We start from the raw sequence: 21,304 nt of genomic DNA on the forward strand, positions 1-21,304 counted from the left end.
ACAACGATGGATATTATGAACCAGCCATAAAGATATTCGAACCCTATGCTTGATCTTCGGCGCAATATTATGAGAAATTATACACCATAGCTCGTAAACTGCTGGTCACAGTTGTGTCCTTCTACGCGTTTAGATTTAGAATGTGAACCAGGAATTTTCACGGCATAAATTCCTAATCTGATAGGCCTACAGCACTGATAAATAATACGTCCAAAGTCAGTTGTCTGTCAAAAATAATCAGTATATTGAAGATGGCTGTTGTCTCAGTTGTCGCTCTTGTATAGTCTGGTAGAAGTTTAACGACGTTTCATAGTTTACTGTCTCCATTATCAATGCGATGACACAATTAATATATTTATTGAAAATTAATATTAACAATCAATAAGTTTTAAGCCTTTGTTCTTCAAATCATATGTAGGCTGTAGGGTATCCATTGGGTTGTTATATAAAATTCATGGGCCTGCGAGTATTGATTTACCTGTCAATTGGCTTTTTCGTTGAAAATGTAACATTTCTGTTCGTGATGCTTGATTTAGGAAACTTGACGTAGAACTGAAAGTAAATATTTACATGGCAATATAAAGGCAAGTTACTGAGAGAATTATAGTTTCAGATACTGTGTCATGATATTATGTTTACGTTGGTCTATTAAACAGCGCCATTACATTTCGTAACACTCATACGACTTGCGTCTGCAAATCCCTGGATGGCGAAGCAGCCATCTATGTGACAACAACCACGCAATGGAATACTTAATGCAGGGCCATTTTACTTTCGAGAGTGGGTTCAGCCTCGATGCCACTTCCCGTATAGTCATTTTGCCTTCCCTCCTGACAGTGCTAAGATAACTGGAACGCTGCTACACTTCACGCGACGAAAGCTTGCGTGTGTAGCCAATCGTACTTTACGTTTAGCTATATCAACTGAACACGTTTCATAATATTAACGAAGAGTAAGAAGATGGCTGTGTTCTGGGATGTTGCACCGTGTAGTCTGGGTAATATTGACCGGCGTTTCAGAGGAACTTACTGCCTTCATCATGAGGGTGATTAATCTGGTAGGGCTGGCAGGAAATGTAAGATTTGAGAACTGAGATAGCATATATAACGACCCGTTTCCCTTGGCTTAAGTAATGGCCTGTCAAGCGTACTTATCAGCAAACAACCCACGTAATTTTCCATTTGCAACTGATTGTGCCCTTCGGACGGTAGCGATTCGGAACTATTCCGAGTGTATGGCCCCTATGGTAGCCGCGTTTGGAATACCACTGGCCGGACATATGTGCTACGTAGCAAGCCTCATATCAGACGGAATAATGTAGCGCTATTGTAAGCTCTTCATTTGCATTCGAAGTTTCGAGGCTTACAGTTGCAAGGTTACAGTGGTCAGAGTACGTACCACTGTATCTAGCAGCGTAAAGAATCACCAGTGCTCTCGCAAATAAAAATATCGCTGTCAGCCATTGTTATTTCGAGGCGGACAACACGGCTAAGCTCAGGTGCGAGGGATCATCAATTCGAGGTGGTAGAAGTCATTTGATAGGACAATTTGGACAGTAGAGCAGCAGTTTCTATGTGCACAGCACAACAAAGAATAACGCGGACATACATCCGTGCCTCGAGTGGATTCGAACCTGCAGTCTAAATTTCTAATGGTTCAAAATTATATGCTGCATATACCATTGGTCATTATTAGGGTTCGGAAGTTCATGACCTAAAAAACCGAGAAATATGCCCCCAAAAATAGCGAAATATGATCCAAAAAAAGGCAAAATATGACCTATTTGTTATAAAAAAATATTCGCTAAAATTAAAAAAGGCGTTTTGTATTTCAGTCATGTTATTTACATATTTATGTACAACTATTACATTACTTGATTTCCTAGCAATTTTAATCAAAAACCTCAGTCGCTTAAAGTTGTAAATGCCGCGTTTTGGATCAGCATCAGATGTTGAGTATACGTACTCCTATAAAAAGAAGAGCCTTTCATGCATTTCAAATTCAATAATTACAAATAAATAAATACGTAAACAAAATTCAAAATATTAAGTACTTTTCTTAATTCTCCTTTCTTCACAGTATTACAATATATAACGATGTGCATTTTCAAAGTCTCAAAGTAAAATCTTCTTGGATTGTCGCACGATATGGTCTTGTAACTTGAGAAGCTCCTTTCGACATCACAAACGGTTCATGGCGTTATCGAAAATTACAGCGATAGACGAGTGGTTTACTGTATCAAGATGGAATAAGTCGCCAGGACGGTCAGCAAAGAGCGTGCTAATAACGACATTCGCTACATATCTGCCGCAGACATCCGTTGTTTCATCAACCGAAACCCAAATCTTATTGTCACCCACAATACATGTAATTATTTCAGAACATCTTCATTACTGGTAGGTACATAGTTTTTTCGCAGTATTGATTCGTCTGGAATTAACCGAGTCGTGTATTTCCCCAAGAAAATTTTGGACTGTTCATTGTTCACTTTGTTCAGTTGGCAGACGCCATCATTTCACATAGGGATTCACTGTAAGTGTCTGAGAAATGTGGTTACAAGTAAAAGTTTATACCCAAAACATAACCAAAATATGAATTTTATCCTCAAAATATAATCTAAATATGCATTTTACTACAAATATGACCATATGCTAAAAGATGGCCTAAATATGCGTTATGTGCAGAATAAAAACAGCATAATTGTGATTAGGATAACCCAATTAGTGTTTAATTGCAGTTTAGAATGAAAATAGAAGCCCCAATAAAAATATGACAGTCATAAACATCCGAACCCTAGTCATTATGATTGACAACCCTGGTTTTACTGTTTGTAATTTATTGCCGTTAAGTCACTTTTCCCCTAAACACAATAGCGAACAGCGAGACGACAGGAGTAGTAAATCTTTTGTATAGTTGTGTGTTTTTAAGAAATTCTTGTGCATCTTCTGGAAGGGTATGTTTTAACCTCATCGAAGACTGCCGAAGTTCGCGGTGTGGTTTCTGACAAGTCTTACCTTTGGTTTAGGCTTCATTATAGATGTTTGAAAAAAACTGCCCAGGAAGTCATGTGCTATTTGTCATGATAGAGTTACCTCTGCTTTTGTAGACAAGAAGTTGAGAAATTGTGTCGTCCTTGCCCCATAATATACACTATACATAATTGTAGATGTTAGTATGGGGGAACGAACCCACGAATTATTTGGGGTTAATTTTCAGTTACGTCTGTTTTCGATAAAAAATATTTGTAGTTTGGCATTATTGTTATGTTTACACCCCTTCACATGAAGAAATTAAAAAAAATTGTCGATATTCTTAAAATGCGTGATAGAGTAGGTAGGGCTGTTGTTAATTGTGAGATACCAACGGAATATCTGTGTGATTTACTTAATATGTTTGAGGCACAGATGTTTCAGTGTTGAATTTAATGAATAGGAAGACGCGAACTGCTTCATCAAGACGTCCGGTACGTGCTCTCACTTCCACCGCTGACTTGTCAAAGGAAACTTGTGTGAAGACACAGACACCTGTTTTCTATGAGACTATAAGAACCGAGCAAACGACCGCAGGCCTGAACATGAATAATTACGCCACTTAATTATCTACGTGTAAAACGTTTTATGCATAATACAAACATCGCCTACCTCCACGCGAATTGTCACATAGTAACTTTTAGGTCCGTTAAAATTTCCTTTTACTGGCATGAATAAACGTGGGTTTGTTGTGTCTTATAACTGGAAACACATAAATATTTTTTTAAGTCTGTAATGACAATACATATCACTAATTCGAATATCGTATCAAAATGAAACAATCATTCTTGTTTACTTAAGGATAACATTTGGTCCGTAATATTTCATACAGTATTTTACAACAGGAACATCTGTATGAATGAGCAGGCAACAACAACAACAACAACAACAACAACAACGAAGCCTTTATGGATAATCAGCTGTGCAAATATGGAGTTAAAATCCAACGTCTCGAAGACTGGCTCTTATCTGTCAGGGTAGATGTGGCGTCTACCCTGACGATGGGCTTTGTCCGTCGTCTGGACAGAACATAGCTTTTCGAAACAGGCCCAGTGACTTAAGATTATTTCTTTCGAATATGTGTTTCTCCACATATTTTCGCCTGCCGACGGAAACAAGACGATGGTGAAAGTTCAGAAACCCATGTGTTCCGTCTCTCGTGTTCCTCCGTAAATGTGGACGGTTTACGAGCGATCAACTGGAGCCATGGGCTCGAAGGGTTGTCTGCATTGTCGGTAGAGAAGCTGTCTGTACAAACCGGCAACTCCGAGTCTGTACAGCACGAACACGTGTAATCTAGACGCACCTTTATACTAACTGCCAGAACCTTGAAAATATTTAGCGCAATGTGCTGCATGTCACAATGGTTCAGTAATGACGGGTACTTTGCACCTCAGTCCGGTTGCTTACCGTCACAGTGGTGCAAATCATGGGTATATTTCGATTTGTTTGATTCATGTGCTATGTGTATCTGGCCATGTACCCATCCGCATTCAGTATTAATTCAAGCGTTAATTACTAATATCTCAAACACCCATGTGCTTACTGTTTCGCTGTATTAGCGCTTTGTACCCGAAGCTCGTCTGAGCAATATTCAAGAATTCACTGCACTTCACAATTGCAGAGATCAATTTGTTAATGCTATTTAAGAAAATAAGCAGTGTTTTACTCTGAGAATCATACAATACCCATAAATACAAAACGCACAGTTAATGACTGTTAAATTAAGGTGATGCATGTAGTTTCCACTGGGCTTTTAAAGGGTTAGGTCATAGGCATGTAGGTTTTTCTTGCCTCCATGCTCTTGTGTCGATTATAAAAGTGATTAACATTGTACCAACTATTACAATTTTTTAGTTTTACTTTTTTTATTCATTAAATTTGCTTGATACATGTACTCTATGCTGTAGCCTGAAATTTTGACTGGACGTTTTTGTGTGGAGGTCACTCGCTGTTAATCCTAATATTGCCAGTGTTTTAGATTTGTATATACACACGCAGGCCTATTAATAGGACGTGTTGAGGTTTAGTTGGCTGGTACGAGGGCTGGCATTCATTCAGCTGGTGCGAACTGGTTGCTTCCGGCTTTTTAGCATAGACAAGGATAACACAAACACTCTTAAGTTGTTTGGGGCGAACATATTTTAAGCTAGTTTAGTAACAGATCAGTCAAACGCAAAATATTTTACGTAATACCAGGAAGTGTACATTGTTTAATATACAGTGTATTATTTTCTGTCGTGGATTATTTAATATCGGTGTTTAAAATACGGATAGACCTTATTGTTTAATGTTAAATAAGACAAGACGTTCTCTAATGATGAGTAGACGAAGATTAGTAAGGGGACGATTGTAAACTTTTTGAGAGTAATATCCCGGCTTGTATCTGAACAAACTGAGGAAACCCACGAGAAAAATTATGTTTGGAATATTTAGTAACTCGATTGAGATCGGGCGCATCATAAATATCGAACTTTGTCCTCTGTATTGACCTTTTCAGTACAGCAATAGTTAAAATGAGTAAGCGAAGAAACAACAAGTAATTGGCTTAATCTTTCTGCAGTGTTCAGCGTGTCATATTTTCGCTGTGGCGTCGAGTACTTTCAGGGACATGCGAAAGTGTTAACCGCCGTCAAGACAGGAAACCTTTCTTTTCATAACTCGACATAAATATATGCGATGTTGTGATTGGCGGACGCTAAATAATGATCTGATGAAGTCAGCCACACGTTATTAGTGTGTCTTGTTGAGGTTTGCTTTAAGATGGATTGATATTGTAAAATTTGCTTTAAACAGGTGCTGATCTACGTTTTGTGTCTTTATGATGATGATGATGATGATGTTGATAATAATTCATGTTGACATATTTCACACATGTCACTCTGATAAATGGACTATTATTGATCTCGAAGGGGTAAACATTCGAATGTATGTTTGTTTTTTGTCGTGGCGTAGACCTATCATATAACCACTGAATAAAATTGTGTACGTTTAGACTGTTTATATAATCTTTTGATTCCCATAGTTATTCCCAGCTCTTTGAGGAGGCACCTAAATGAGTAGAAAATGTGTTGTGACCTGGATAGACGAAGGCAAGGTCAGGATTAAAGGCATTTCAATTCTACGTTTTGACAAATTAATCAAATTGTTTTATTTTCCTTTCTGTGTAATGGTTAAGCTTTTCAATGCATTTCGTCCAGTGGTCCAAAGGCTTTCTGACGTAATGACAAATGTACTTTCGATTGACCCTTAAACCATTCTTGCATTTATTTGTTTACATGCTTATTTAAATGCAATTTTATGAATGAATTTTCGTCAATTGTCCGAAATACGCTAATAAATCTTTACCTCAAGACGTGTTGGAATCGGTGGTAGCCCAGAAACACGCCACTTTTACACTCGTCCGTTTTTCTTCCAATGTTTCCACCCATTTATACATAAGCTTTCTTCTGTCCCACACAATTACACTTATACTGAACTGCCCTTCCTTCCTAAACGTCATTACATTTCACACCTTCTGTCCCCCTAAATCGATCATTGATGGGTTTTTTCTCGATGCGTTATATGAGTGGAGCAATCATGGTAATGTGTAAGAATGAAATCACTGTAAAGTTGATGAAAAAGCAACTAACTGCATGCAGATGAGGAAAGGTTAACGTCGTTAAATATGCCACACTTTTCAGACCTGCCAATATGTTGAGACAGACTGAAATTGTTTGGTGTCTGCTTCCCTCGTATGTGTTATTTTCTCTCTGTACACATAGTCTGCACGCATGCACATAGCTTGTTGTGGATGTCAAACAAAAATGATGAATGAATGGGATTTTAGATTGGTTTTTAGTTGCAAGGATTTTTATTAAGTTGGTTAATCGTTTGATGCACAAGAAATCGCACCTGATAATGTCAGCTTTAATGCGGGATACCTTAATATAAAACAAAGATCGGTGTGTTTTTGGTTCTTATTTTTATCCAGGACCGAGGACGATTTTTAAAGAGACTTTCGGACGAATGAGACTGCAATTGGCCGACATGCGGGCGACTCCTTGACTGCTGGATGGTGATTGTCATCTAATGCAACTTCAGAATCTCTAATTAATATACGTTTCATGTCGTCACTTCCATAGGCTTACGTAGATTATTTCCAGGTCATCTGTTTGGAAAGTTTTGGAATGAATACGGTGTTTGTAAAGGAACGTGAATTGTTATCCAGACATTTTTTCTCTAACCTCAGACAGGTCGTTAAAAAATAAATAATAATCTGGTAATAATCTGCAGATGTTAGAAATTTCGTAATCACAGAAAGCTGAGTAATTTTCAATTCTGACCTGTCGCCCGGTGCGCAACTACAGGTAGGACTCGGTTTACGCCGGGGTTAGGTTCCTGATATTTCCGGTGTAAAATGAAGCGGCGTAAATTGAAGTATAAATATAATTGGAACATATGTAAATACTTCAGGTTCCGTTCCAAGATTTTCAGTAATCAACACAAAACACTTGAAAAATGTTTTATTTTATGAAATTTACGTAATGAAAATTGTATAGTGTTTAGGAAAAAAGAATGAAAATGCACTGCTTTAAAAACGATAGAATAGATGTCTGTCTGGTTTTCTTCTTTTCTGATAATATGGCTGTAGAACTGTCTCAATTCCTCACTTAACGATTGGGCTCCGCTCCAGGTTGGGGTCGTTGCTACAGAAGATCTCACATCCCTTATTAATAAGAGCAATAGCGTCTTGCATTGACCTTTCGGCGTCCTGTTCTCTAGACTCCAGTGCATGTTAGTCAGTTCACTTGCAGTTCTTAGTCCGTGGTTAATGTCATTTGCTTTTTCTCGTCGCATTTTATATTCCGTTTTTTGTTTAATTATATAATTTTTTTGGTCGTAGTTTATCATTTAGTATTATAGTTTTATTACAATGTCGGGAAAATTTGTGTGTAGGAAATCGGGCAGAGTCATGACTCACCACCTCCTCCAATCGTGATCTATGAGAGGCGCAAAAGTGAAGCGGCGTAAACCGAGTCCTACTTGTACTCCATTGGCTGGTTAGGATGTAACTAGTCTCTGAACAGTGGGTCGTTTCGAGTTTTATGTACGTGGAATTCTGTAAGGAAATGGAAATCGTGATTGGACTCGAGCACATTTGTAATGACCCTTCTTCGTAATGCAGTTGGTCCTGCTGCCCACAGGTTTTCATATTTAATCTCAGGACGGTGTTTTGTTTAGGTTGGTTCTTAGACTATTCTTTCACTTGTTTCCAGATCATTGCAAATGAAGTTTTATAAATACATATCCTTTGGTTGTACAAAATACTCTGATCGATCTTATCCGCAACCTCAACACGTGTGAGGGTCGATGACCGTCCAAAGACGCAACATTAACACTCGTCCGTCTTCCTTCCATTGTTTCCACCCATCTTTGTAGAAAGTTGAAGTGGTGGTATATATATTTGTTTGTTCGCTCATGTCTCGAGAACGGGAATATCGATTTGGACCAAACTTGGCATGCTTATTTCTTGAGATCAAGAAGCGAACGTCGGATGGTCTAAACTCCGGGAAATATCCTGAGTACGTTTCTCGGTGATATCGGTTCTGGTAGCGATTGGCAAAAAATGTAAGCATTTTTCGAATTCCACCCCGCGGACACTCTGCTAGTTCATACACAAAGTTTCCTTTGTCTGAAACAGTTGCAACTATACTGAACTGCCACTTCTCACTGAATGCCATTACATTTCGCACCTTCTGTACCCCTAAATCGATCATAGATGATTCATTTCTGACGCGTTATGTCATTGGAGCAATCATGGTAAACATGTAAGAGTGTACTCACTGCAAAGACAATAAAAATCAACTCTGTACAAATGATGGAAGATTAATGTTTTTAAATGCGCCATACTTTTCAGTGCTGCCAGCGTTTTGAGACGAACTAAAATTGCCTAGTGTTTTGTTTTCTTCGCGTGTGTTGCTTTCTCTCTTTACGTGTACACGCACATATATATTAGGGATGTGAAACAAAAATGATTAATGAATTGGGTTTGTCGATTGATTCTTAATGGCTAAATTTTTAATCCATTTGTCCATCGTTGAATGCGCACGAAATCGCTCCTGTTAATGTTAACTTTCATCGTTTAATACCCTGTGGTAACTATATATTTGGGAGGTCCCGGGTTCTGATCTCGGCCCGGAGTCCGTCAATCCTGACTGTGATTGTTTATGGTTTTCCTCAGTCCCTTCAGGCAAATGCCAGATTAGTACTTTAAATTAGGCCACGACCGCTTTCTTTCACATCCTTTCCAATTCATTCAGTATTCTCTTATTTGACTCTGTATAGGCTGAGGTACTAAGAAAGCGTCGTAAAATAAACAACAAATTATATGGCACCTGATTTAACAATCAGTTGCTCTACATTTTTTGCATAAGAGTTTCTTACTATTCTTACTGTAAACTGGATTCATTTCCTCAAACAACGCTCACCAGTTGATATTTGTAATGGAGAAGTGTTGTTTCCTTTGAGATACGAAATGGATTCTTAAATATTATTTAGATGAACTTGAGCTTTAAAAGGCTAACGCGAAGCCCCTTAAATATGACAGGGATGATGTGTTTTTGGTTATTGTTTTCGTCTAGGACGGAGGACGATGACGCAACGGGCCGACATGCGAGTAACTCCTTACTTGACTGTTGAAATTTCAATCTAATGCGACTTAAAAGTTTTTCAGTTTCGTAGGCATACCTTTGTTATTTCTAGTCATTTGTTTGGAAAATGCTAGCACGAACACGTTCTTTCGAAAGGTGCGTGCCTTGTCAGCTAGACAATTTCATCCAGCTTCCGAAAGATAGTTAAGAAAAAATAATAGTCTGAATGTTAAGAATATCGTATTCCAAGAAAGTTAGGCAGCTTTCAGTATAGACTTGTCTCCCAGTACGCAACTACTCAATCTGCCTATATTGATATAACGAGCTGCTAGACAGCTATAGTCGTTTCGAGATACTCAATAGATTCTTTAACTTTTACATTTATTCCTATTCAAGGGACAAGGGACGAAGCTAAAATAACATTCCTACCGAAATATTAAACCATCGCCGTACACTTTTAGACCCTAAAAGATTCAGCTTATGAATGCGAGAGTTTCTAAGGAAAATTCTGCCATGCTTTCCTATTGTCACACGTGTCATGGCACATTGTACTGTGCACTTCGCTTCAGTCAGAGCGAGTCTGTGTTACATGAATATCTCGTTTCGTTTTAAGGTACCTGCTTTAGACCAACCTTTCGTCTTAAATTTATTTCATTAGTAAGCGTGGTAAGTTTTCTTGAATAAACGTGTTAAGATGAAGCAAGTTGTTCGACATGAGATATCCGCTTGTTACGAAGGGTCTTTTATAAACCAGAATGTCCCAAACAAAATATTTGAGATTATTGTCCTTCGTACTGATCATAAAGAGTGTGTGTCCTTACTAAACCAAAGTAACAGTCTGTATTTTCTGACTTAGGCCTATAGTCATGAAGGTGTGAAGAGTAAACTCTGCCGTCTTGGGACGTGTTATAAAAACAATTGGCGTCATGTTCCCTTTGAGCACACGACAGCGATTGTTGGCAGGGTGGTGATGAATGAAACCATTTCTGACCAAACATTATGTGCTCAGTAAGTTTGATATTTATAATTCAATGAAACTGTATGCTGTATCTCATTGTGTTGCGAACACATTTCCAAGATAGGGATAGTGGATTTAGCTTGTGGATTGCACTTTATGTAGGTGTCCCGAATGTACGCTGTTGGAATCTCGAGAAACCGCTCTGACAGGTTGATATTTATCTTCGTCTTTATCTGTCTCGTCAAGTAATATTCAGGATGCTAACTTCGAGCGTGCCAAATGCGTATTACTTATGATATTCGCTTCACATTTCACGAAAAACAGTGTCTGTATTTGTTACATGGTTGTTAAAGAGGTCAACTTGAGAATAAAATAATTAGTCATTCATGTAAAATGCGGATCAGCGTCGTAGTATATAGTGAGTTTGTTTTGTTACTATTTTTATGCGGGAGGCATATAGCCTTTGGGAATACACTCTAAAAATTTAATTCATTCCTGTCTCATGAAGACATTCTCTACGTAATCGGTCGTGGTCATGGTGTCTAGAGTCTGCAGTTGAAAGTCGCTGAAAAATTGCCTTGTTATTTCTGGGAATAAAGAGTTTATGTGTTAACTTTAAAGCTGTCGAAGTTCGTTCTGGGGATGAGGGTAGATGAAGTTGTTTTTCGTACCCATGCATGTTAGTGGAGTAATTTAACTTAAAAGGGCTGGAGGAAATCGTTATTACGGTGTTGGTGTTGCATTTCCCCTTCAAGCAACAACATAAAAGGAAGAAGAATTTGTTTCTATTAAATAATGAAAAGTTAAGAGCACGAATTCGTTAAAGCAGAAACGTTCACACGGAAAAAGCTGTATAGTCTTTTATTGACACATAACACAAACTAAATAAATATTACATCACGACATGAAAGTGTCTCTGTCTCACATTTTACGCAAAAACCCCAAGGAGTAAGGGGCGTAAGCCTAATAATCACGTATCTATGGGATAAAATTCACTTTTAGTAAAAGAACGCTTTAATGTTATTTTAGCGATTATTTATCTGAAACTTTCTTATGTACATATGTCGTATATACAGTAAAGCCCATTTAAGCCTGCATATGGATACAGGCTATGTAATACGTTTTGTGGAACTGAATATTTAATGTAGGTTTCTTGCAAGAAGTATATTGGCTAAATCAGGATTTGTCCGCGATATTAAAAGCCGTTCGAAAAATATTTCACGTGCCCACTGACGACGATAATCTTTGACAGTAGTACAGGGTGATTCAAAAGTCGGTTTGAACACACAGGCCTTAGGTGGCGCACGTGACTTCTCATACACTATGTACAAGCCTTTCCTTGATTTTTATACTAACATAGTACATTTCGATAGCTGAAACAGACAAGTAGTCTCAAATATTTTCTAATGCAATTTTCCCATGAAATAATACCTACACACTTACATTACCCTCTTATAACTGTTCTTCACTTGGTTTAATGGAATTTTGCAGTGTGTGTACGTTTTTGCTTTGCCCAGTGGAAAAAACAAAACAAAACAAAACAAAACATTTCTTCCTCAGGGAACTGTTCAAAGAAGGACTACATAATAATTTGTATGGCGCTTCTAGTCTGATTGTGTCAGTGTCTGTTGGTAGCGAACGAGGTTTCTCAGTCAGAATAGTGACTAGGCTATGGCCTGGACGACCATGGTTCGATTCCCGGCAAGGGCAGAGATTTTTCTGTTCCGTCGCGTCGATAGCGGGTGTGGGGCCAACTCAGCCTCGTGGTCGTTGGGTGCTGGGGACATTTTGGTCGTAAAGCTGACCACTCACATCCATCTAGTGCTGAGGTTGAATGATGTGTGTAGCTATACGCACAATCGCATGGCGTAGTGTTTGATTACGCACCAGGAACAAGTTCCCCTTTATGTTTCTGCACCTGCAGTAAGATGTAAACTTTTGCCTATTTCCTTCCTCCCTTACAAATTACGCGGCGCCTGCAGACAGTGCGTTACCTTTGTCCAGATGAACCTCTCTGTATATGCCGAATTATTATCTTTAAAACCTTAAAGTCGCTTGTTTTGCCTAGGTATTGCCGTCTTTCGAAGCTGTTCAGACTTAGGATTGCACTTTCTCAGTATACCTGCTCTGGTAATTGACCATACATGTTTGGGATTTCTGAGGATGTGATGTCCTAATTCTTTGTAATATAAAATAAGTTTAGGGGTTTGCGAGTTCTTACATGCGGACGGATAGATAACCACACAGAGTGGTGAAGGTAACAGGCTCATTTTTGCAATCTTTACTTGTGAACGCCCAAAATAGCTTTCAGATTGCACCAAAGAGTGGATATAAAGAGTGAGTCAGAAGTATGCTTACAAACTTCTTGTGCGTTCCAGGATCAGAAATAAGAAAAAATGTTGCTATGGACATGAGGTCCCAAATGTTTCATTTTCGAAATAATAGCCAAAAATTATTTTCAATGTATGCCTTTATTGCCAAGTATAAAGACGGATATTTCTTTATAACAGGTGCTCAAAGGTTGTTCCGCCATTCTCCACACATGCCCGAGCACGACGTACACAAGACTGACGAATTCGTTCGTACACACCAGGGTTTCCTCGAATCATCTGGCATGCTTTCTGCACACGTTCCCATGGGTCGTTATCATTGTTTATGGGTGTTGCATAAACGACGGACGTCAAGTGACACCACAGATAAAAGTCCAATGGAGTCAGGTCCGGTGACCTCGGTGGCCACGCTACTGGGCCACCACGTCCAATCCATCGCTGAGGGTACTGTTCATTGGGATGATCTCTGACGCGATGGGAGAAGTGTGCTGGGGCTCAGTCGTGCATAAACCACATTTGTCTTCTTGTAATCAGTGGCACATCTTCAAGGAGACGTGGCAAGTGTCTTCTTAAGAATCGCCGATATGAAGGTGCTCTTAGACGCGATGGAAGCATGTGTGGACCAATATGCATGTCGCCAACAATTCCTGCCCAAACGTTAATTGAAAATCTTTGATGGAAGCTGGATTCACTTTGATATAAAGTCAATTCATTGAAACTCCTTTTTTGCTATTATTTCGAAAATGAAACATTTGGGACCTCATGTTCTTAGGAACATTTTTTCTTATTTCTGATCCTGGAACACGCACACGAAGTTTGTAAACATACTTCTGACTCACCCTGTATAGTGGAAAGAAGAACTTTATGGTATTACAGAAACTAAGTATAAACGAACTTAATGACTTCAAAAAGGTATTTAAGAATGAGCGATTCACATTTTTGTCACTTAGTGAGTAAATATACACAGCCAACTTATGGCTGACGAATAGTAAAGATGAAAAGTCCAGGCGAATGGTCAGCAACCGAATTATCGAAACAAATGCACATTTATTCCATCTATACATGCCCATTAATGTAAACACCATAATAATTTATAATTCAGTATGAAGTAATTATGATAAATGTATCCCATCAATTTATGCACATTAATTTATATAAACCGAAGTTCTGATTAGAATGATCTCATTAATATGTAAATTAGTTTAACTTTGGTTTTAAACTTTAATTTTAAAATGAACCATTGGCCAAACTCGTAAGACATTTCTTGCTTACTCTGTAATTTTGATGCTTAACCTTTGCTCTCTAGTATTAAGAGGCTGTCTGCACACGTTATACCGTCGTAACGTCAAGTGCAGTGTGCCACAAGACGCAAGGCGCAGTTCGTTCTCATTTCGTCATAAACTCTCGCCACTTCCACTTCGTCGTTCCTTCTCGTCAACCCACGCGCTCACGAGACGCTCCTCGGTGGTGAATGGACTTAATGACTTGCAGCCACTGCGGACAATGTCAGAACAGGCTGTGTGTGTAAATGTCTGTAAAATACTAGCATGGATCCTAGCGTCGGTTAGGAAGTCTGTGTTACAGGCCATTGCCATCTAAGTGCCTACGTCTGAACATGATCTAGTTGAGATTTCTGTCTTCTGGGTTGTTGCGCTGTGTAGTATGGTAGATGTTTACCAACATTTAAGAGCTCATACTGCCGCCGTCATCAGGGCGATTGGTAAACATCTACCATACTACACAGCGCAACAACCCAGAAGACAGAAATCTTCATACTCACCGCTGTGAAAACCTCAAATCATACGTGATCTAGTTAGATCGAAACGTGTAGTAAACAACAAAATGAATGATGTGTGTATGATTATTTGTAAACTTTTTGTTATCTTAAATACACAACGCGATGATATATCTAAAGTATATGACTTATTTAAACGTTTCTCACACTGTTAATTCGTTTCTTTCTGTCGATTTGATTTTAGAACTAAGCGTCTGATGGTACCTCATTTTGTAGCCATGTTACGGACGTGTAGTAAGAAGTGTTGATGCTGTTTTAAGTTACATAACATCGTTCATGTACCCGTGTCTTGGCGTGTATTTCTTGTTTCATTGTTTGAAGAAAATCTTAAACCTAAAATGATAGATTCTGGAGTCGTATATGCGTAGTCTAAGTTGGGAAAAATAGTTTATGTGCTCTGTTTACACGAAGTGTGTGCAATTAACTAGTACTGGGGAAGTCGTCTTTGCACAATAAGAGATGCAAACAGTACGATCAATATGAAATAAGCTAAAACATTTGTATCTGCAATAAGTGAACATCGAGAACATTTTGGAGTATCTGTGTGCTCGACTCTTGTTGGAGGGTGTACCGCTGCGCGCCTTGTGCAGACGCTATGGGGGCTGTATGCCCTTCGCCATGCTGCCTGCTGCCTAGCTGAGTGGGCCGGATCAATGGCGCGGGAACCCCCAACGGACTACACAACTCCATTCATAACGCCCTCTGTCTACTAATCAGTCCAACGCGGATCAAATACCGTTGCATCTTCTGGGCTATTCTGCTGTTAAAGTAGCCTAACTCTCAGGATTTCACAGAAACAAATCCTAGTTTTCTGATACACAAAAAATATTAATTAGCCCACAGATGTCATTTCTGTCTTGTAATGTGAATTCCCATATATTGGTTCTTCGCGATGATGGCATTAATTTGGCCGCATACGTTAGCTTTTCGTTCTAAATTTGAATATTAACTCTCTTCAGTGTCATTATGATAACACCAAACCAGGTGTGAATAATTACATTTTGCTATTTCGAAGGGACCATGGGGCAGATAACGTGGGTAGAAATATTATATAGTAGTTTCATATTGCTAAATTGTTATACACAATTCGTGGTGACTGTACGTAATTATACATATAAGCTTGCCAAAATACATATAAATACAATTTCCGACATGACATCATAAACTCTGATTGGTGGTCTGAAACGCTTCCCCGCGAATCTACATCAGCGCTTCATATGCGTCAGACCGCAAGTCCGAATCTTACCCAAAACTGAATATCCTGATTGAGGTTTTCGTTGTTTTATCCAGTCCCTCCGCCCGTACGCTTGGGCAGTATCTAAGGCTAGGGACCCACTCTCGAGAATTGTCCAATGTTTCTGCAAACATTGCAGTTGCCGTCTTCACGGTGAATGTGTGGTCTTTGGATGGCTGTCCGCTCTTCAGCGCCACCAGTCAACACCATCATATCCTGCTCGCAACCTACTGCCTACCTTATTTATATTTGTTTCATTAAAATATTTTTTGACGTAAATACGTCTATATTTTCGGGTCAGTGTCATTCGGAAAAAAGTGAAACGAAAAAGTGTAACTGCATTGTTATGTTACCTTGGAAACGTCAGTTGTTTACTCGGCATTGTTGTTACCTATAAAACATTTTATTACACTACCTTACATTACATTACATTACCTTACATTACATTACCTTACCTTACATTACATTCATCTACCACAGACCCATGTTAAGCGTAACTAATTCAAGTTAAATAAGCAATGTCTTAATCAAACTTTACTCAATTTTAAAGCATGTATAAAGGAAATATTTAGAATAAAGCCAATATATAAACTTCCTTTCCGTATAGACGTATTTACGTCAAATTCTCCGGAACCGTGGTTCCACTATCACTTTTGCTACTGTTTGCCCTTACGCTTAGATAATGTGTGTGTGTGTATATATATATTTCTATGTGTTCAGTAACAGAAAATGTTACTCTTCTTGCACTGGCCGATTTCAAAATAATATGACGGGCCGCTCATAAAGTTTGCTAGGGCTGGCCACAGGTTCTCTACCCCCCGTGTTACGTCACCTTTACGACTGATAATATGTCTTTAGTCGAGTGAAATAATTGTTATTAAATTATACTGTTCACATACAGAGTGCTACTTAGTGGGAGTTATTGAATAAGGACTCTCTGGAACAATGCAGGTTCCCTTACATCTGATCGGGGTGTGCAAAGCGGAACGTCATTAGTACAGACTGCCGCTGTGGGAAGGGGTTTTGGATTGGAAGATTCGAAGTATGTGCTAAAATTACTAGTTAGTTGCTTAGGACATAGTATCGCTGACTTTAACTATGAGTGGGTCTGAAGCGAAATCCATAACATGACTAAAGATTTTATCTTATGTATTTTTCTTGGCATCCCAGTGACCTCTGTGGTTTAGACGGAAGTAACGCTGACTTCGCGAATTATAATCTCGTCTGATGCGTGATTCCTCTTCATCCCCTTGAATCGATCTACTCATTATCAGAACCTTCCTCAATTAGGAGCCATTGACGACCCTAAAGGCGACATGATGCAAGGTTTTCCTTGATACAATTTTATACCAGAGAAATTGTATGTTAGATTTAATAGCTTTATAGAATAGAAATAATGTTTGACCGATCATGACCGAACTTAAATTATCACAAATTTTATTATTGGCCTTCAATACAAAATTTGTTTAATCGCTATGATAAGGGACATGTGTTGCTGGAGAAAGGCTGATGAAAGTTTTGTAATGCGTCCAAACTGAGAAGCGTGTGGAAGCAAAGAGCGACAGTTTGTTTTGAACGTTTTAATTTAGTCTACGTTAGAAGTAATAATTTAAAAAAAAATATCATAAGAGCTGTTCTGATTTTGGTCAGTTTTAACTGCGAAACACGAGACTGCACATTTTTAACTTAATTAAAGTGTAGCCTACACACGATTCAGTTAACCCTTTAAAGTCCAGTTATAACTCTACTATGTACCTCCAGTTTTAACAGTAATTAATGTTGTGTTTTTTCTCTCAACGTGTATTTATGCTATGTTTGGTGGTCTCTTGTGACCACGGCATGGCGCGACCTCAGGTTGTGGATGGAGGAGAGGGCCACCGGATATGGAGGGTAGCTGCGAAAATGTTGAATAAGCAGTCGCGGACAGCCGACAAGGGTTGGTCCTCCAGTTTGCGGGTTGGGAGTGGGGATAACAACCTTTCGTCGTAAAAACTTTGTTACGAAATGTCTAAAAGAAAGAGACCGAGTGTACAATCGACTTTTCAAAGATTATCCTGCACGGTAGAGTGAATGAATGAGTTAGTGACGTTTATTTATTAGTTTTGTGTGATTCTGACATTAAACAGCGTGGCCGTTTAATCTGCATAATGGAAAAGCGTTGTTTCTGTTTAGTTAGGAGCTGAGTGTTTAAATTTATTAAGAGGAGGACGAAAATTAAATTAAGCTGCGTATGACGTAATTTTTGACAATAATAATCAATTTTGATTAATTATTACCGTCGTGAATATTAAGAGAAGTAGGCTGAAATATATTTGTGCAGCTTCTTTTTCATATCTGTGCAAGTAAACTAAACAATATTTCTTATAACTTTTTTCAAGTGATCATTAAAGTTGCCCGATCTAAATGAAAAACGAAGTGGTTCGACGGTTTTTCACAAAATTCCCGTCAGCACGAGCAGCCGATTTTAATGCAACTAATTTTGTGTTGTCCACGTGTAATTTCTAGGTTAGATTTTCACGAGCTGCAGTTCTTACTATTCTGTCGCTGTAGATTTTACATTTTAGTTTCACAGACATTCCGCAGCATGACATGAAACTGCCAAGTGAGCAATTAATTTTTTCGAATAGCTAAGAAAATTATCCATGTCTTGTGTAAAAATGCACTAACCACCAGTAGGTATTGCTTGAGGAGTGAGGTAATATTTCAAAATTTCCAACACACGTTCCGATTTTGACTGTGCAGGAAAATTTTCAAGACTTTCCTGTTATTTACTCATGAGCTACAGACATTTGGAGAATGTCAGAAAATGTAATGCCTCTGTAGTATTAATACATTGTAGTGTATGTGTGTTTTCATTTCTTCGCGTGAAAGAAATCTGCCATGTCCGGTTGAATACTGGAAGCCTGTTTCAAGACACGCTACGCTTTGACCATACATGTAAGGAATGGGTTGTGTTGTGTCTGTTGTACGTAAGGACGCGGAGAGACCATAGCGAAGCTTTTATGCATTGAGCTCAAGATTAAATGTATAAGCTTGACCAGCTGGTACATTCAGGGTGACGGAAAGGGTGCGCCGTTAGTATATCCCAGAATTTACTCTGGATTTCAGGAAACGATGCTTGAAAACGACAGGAGCTGTCTAGGCTGAGTCTCCTGGTGGCTGGACGTTGGGTTGCCGTCTTCCGTACAGATAGCAGGGAAATGGATCATATTTGTGGCACGGTTTTATTGTGTTGCTGACTACCCTGCATATCTCTTCTTCGCATTTCTGTGGTCTTTCTGTCTCTGTGCGACTAAATGTTTACTTATCAAGATTTATTACTTTTAAGTCTAGTTTGTTATTAATAATTCATAGACTTCCATTCGCTTAGAAACTTGTTCGCCAAGTTTCCTTTTCGTTTTAGTCCGTTATGCATCATTCATTAAGCGTAATACGATTTCATTCATCCTAGTAATGACAGAAAACACTTTACAGTTTGGCTTTTATCTGACAGATTTATAAAAGTACGTTGAACAGTACGTACACGCTTTTGAAATTATGATATTATAATGCAAAATGTTCAGTCGTCACTTTTTTAAGTCGTTCAAGAGAAAATAATGCGTGCTCGCGTGTGTATGTTAAGGACAAGACAGACATCTCTTAGATTCTGGTAAGGGCGGGATTTAGAAACAGACGCAGGGAGGACCAAGTATACGATGGTCATATATCACCACTAGGGTACTTGTTAAATGATAAAGGTGGCCAACAAAGCCTTTGATGATATGAAAAACTGCCTGTGTTTGTGTGACATACCACATTGAGAAAACAAGCGGAACAAACAAATTTTGTAATTATTTATTTAGTACTTGTAGCTTCGCCATAATTATAGCTTGAGGTGTTTGAAGGATAATAGGTTTTCTTTCTAGAATTTCTCGGTATGAAAATTACTTGATCGTAATAACCTTATCTTCTCCACCTCATCATCGGAATTTAGTTTAGAGCTCATCAGTAAATTATGCTCGTTAATCTGTCAGGTATTGGTTATATATATGCCCAATGCCGAAATTGATTTCTGTAATATAAATTGAATTTTAGTTACGTTTCTTGGCTCATTTCTCTTTAGAGAAATGAGCCTTAGTTAATATTTCGTTTCTTTTTGTGTGCTGTTTGCTCTGAGGACGTAGAGTTTGTTAGTCCACATGCTTAAATTTTGATGTAATGTGTTATTGGTGATTCAACTAAAAGTGATTTATACTTGTCCATAGTCGTCTACTATAACTTAATTAATACTTCACACGAAGTGAAACTTGGCCGTCATTTTCCTCAGAAATTGTTCGTAGTACAGAAAGATTGTTACAAAACACTAAATGTAGAGCTCCTTCATGATCTGTACTTTTATTTGAAACACTTTCTGGTATGTGAGGTAGATTGAAAGAAATAGAAGAAAATGTTTATGACTACGCATTGTTAAATGTGTCATGATTTGCTTTGAAACGAGAGATTTGTTTACAATAAATGAACATCAGGAAACAAGCGGTGTTTAGAATCGCAAAGAACGATTTTTGAAAATTTTTATTTTCCAACTATACACATTTGTTCTTTTTGTATGTTAGTTCGATGTGGGATAGTTTTGAATCTTCATGTACGTACATGCATTTGACAGTTTGGCGTATATCCATGATATGGGATGTAGAATTATGTTCCATTAATAATAATGTAGATGGTGTTGTTTTAGAAATAACGTTTGATTACAAAGGTTTGGTTCTTACAAAATTCAGGAAATAAAATTATCAGCTGAATTGTTGATTGGGTTAAATGTATGATTACTTTTGTGTAACCTGCTTTCAACGTGTGGAATGGATTCTAACCCGTGCGTCAGAAAAGACATTTCACAACGATTGCCAGTTTGTATTGATAAACCGAGAAGACGTCGAGGAAAAGTAATCGACGTCTATATGGATTTAGCGTACGGTTATGGCATAAATTGTTGGCAGCATTAATTTGCTCTGCTCTTATTCGAACGTACTGAAAACAGAAACCTGTCATTGAAGACAATTTCAGGAGACGTTTTAGTTGGTTACTAGGAAAAGAGACGTATATGAGTAACCAAAAGAGTTGTGTGAGCAAACGAAATGAATGGACGAAGATGGCTGTTTCTGGGTTGTTGCGCCGTGTGTTCTAGTAGAAGTTGGCCGGCCTCTCCGAGGTGCTTGCTGTCTTCATTATCAGGGTGATGAGTAAGCCGTGCTCAAAGAAACGGTTAGAGATATTGGGACAAGGCAGAACCTTGGCTGGATTATTGGAGAAGTGGGTGAGTAAACCATTTTATAGCTCACGGCTTACGCAT

General features: G+C 38.4%; 1 protein-coding gene and 1 long non-coding RNA gene across 4 annotated transcripts in view; one reads left to right on the forward strand and one right to left on the reverse strand.

Moving 5' to 3' along the window:
- The window catches only part of Sema1a (semaphorin 1a), a 799,656-nt gene that overhangs the window by 39,084 nt on the left and 739,268 nt on the right, over positions 1 to 21,304 (forward strand). The window lies entirely within an intron of this gene.
- LOC110837412 (uncharacterized) lies at positions 13,977 to 16,337 on the reverse strand. Its single transcript, XR_002545671.2, has 2 exons — positions 15,991 to 16,337; positions 13,977 to 14,443 (listed from the first exon to the last, which is right to left on the reverse strand). It is a non-coding gene; the product is annotated as an uncharacterized LOC110837412 (long non-coding RNA).

The sequence above is a fragment of the Zootermopsis nevadensis genome, unplaced genomic scaffold (genome assembly GCF_977971745.1).
Source record: "Zootermopsis nevadensis isolate Lab colony 2312 unplaced genomic scaffold, Znev_1.0 Znev_ptg000006l, whole genome shotgun sequence".
In the NCBI taxonomy this organism is placed as follows: Eukaryota; Metazoa; Arthropoda; class Insecta; order Blattodea; family Termopsidae; genus Zootermopsis; species Zootermopsis nevadensis.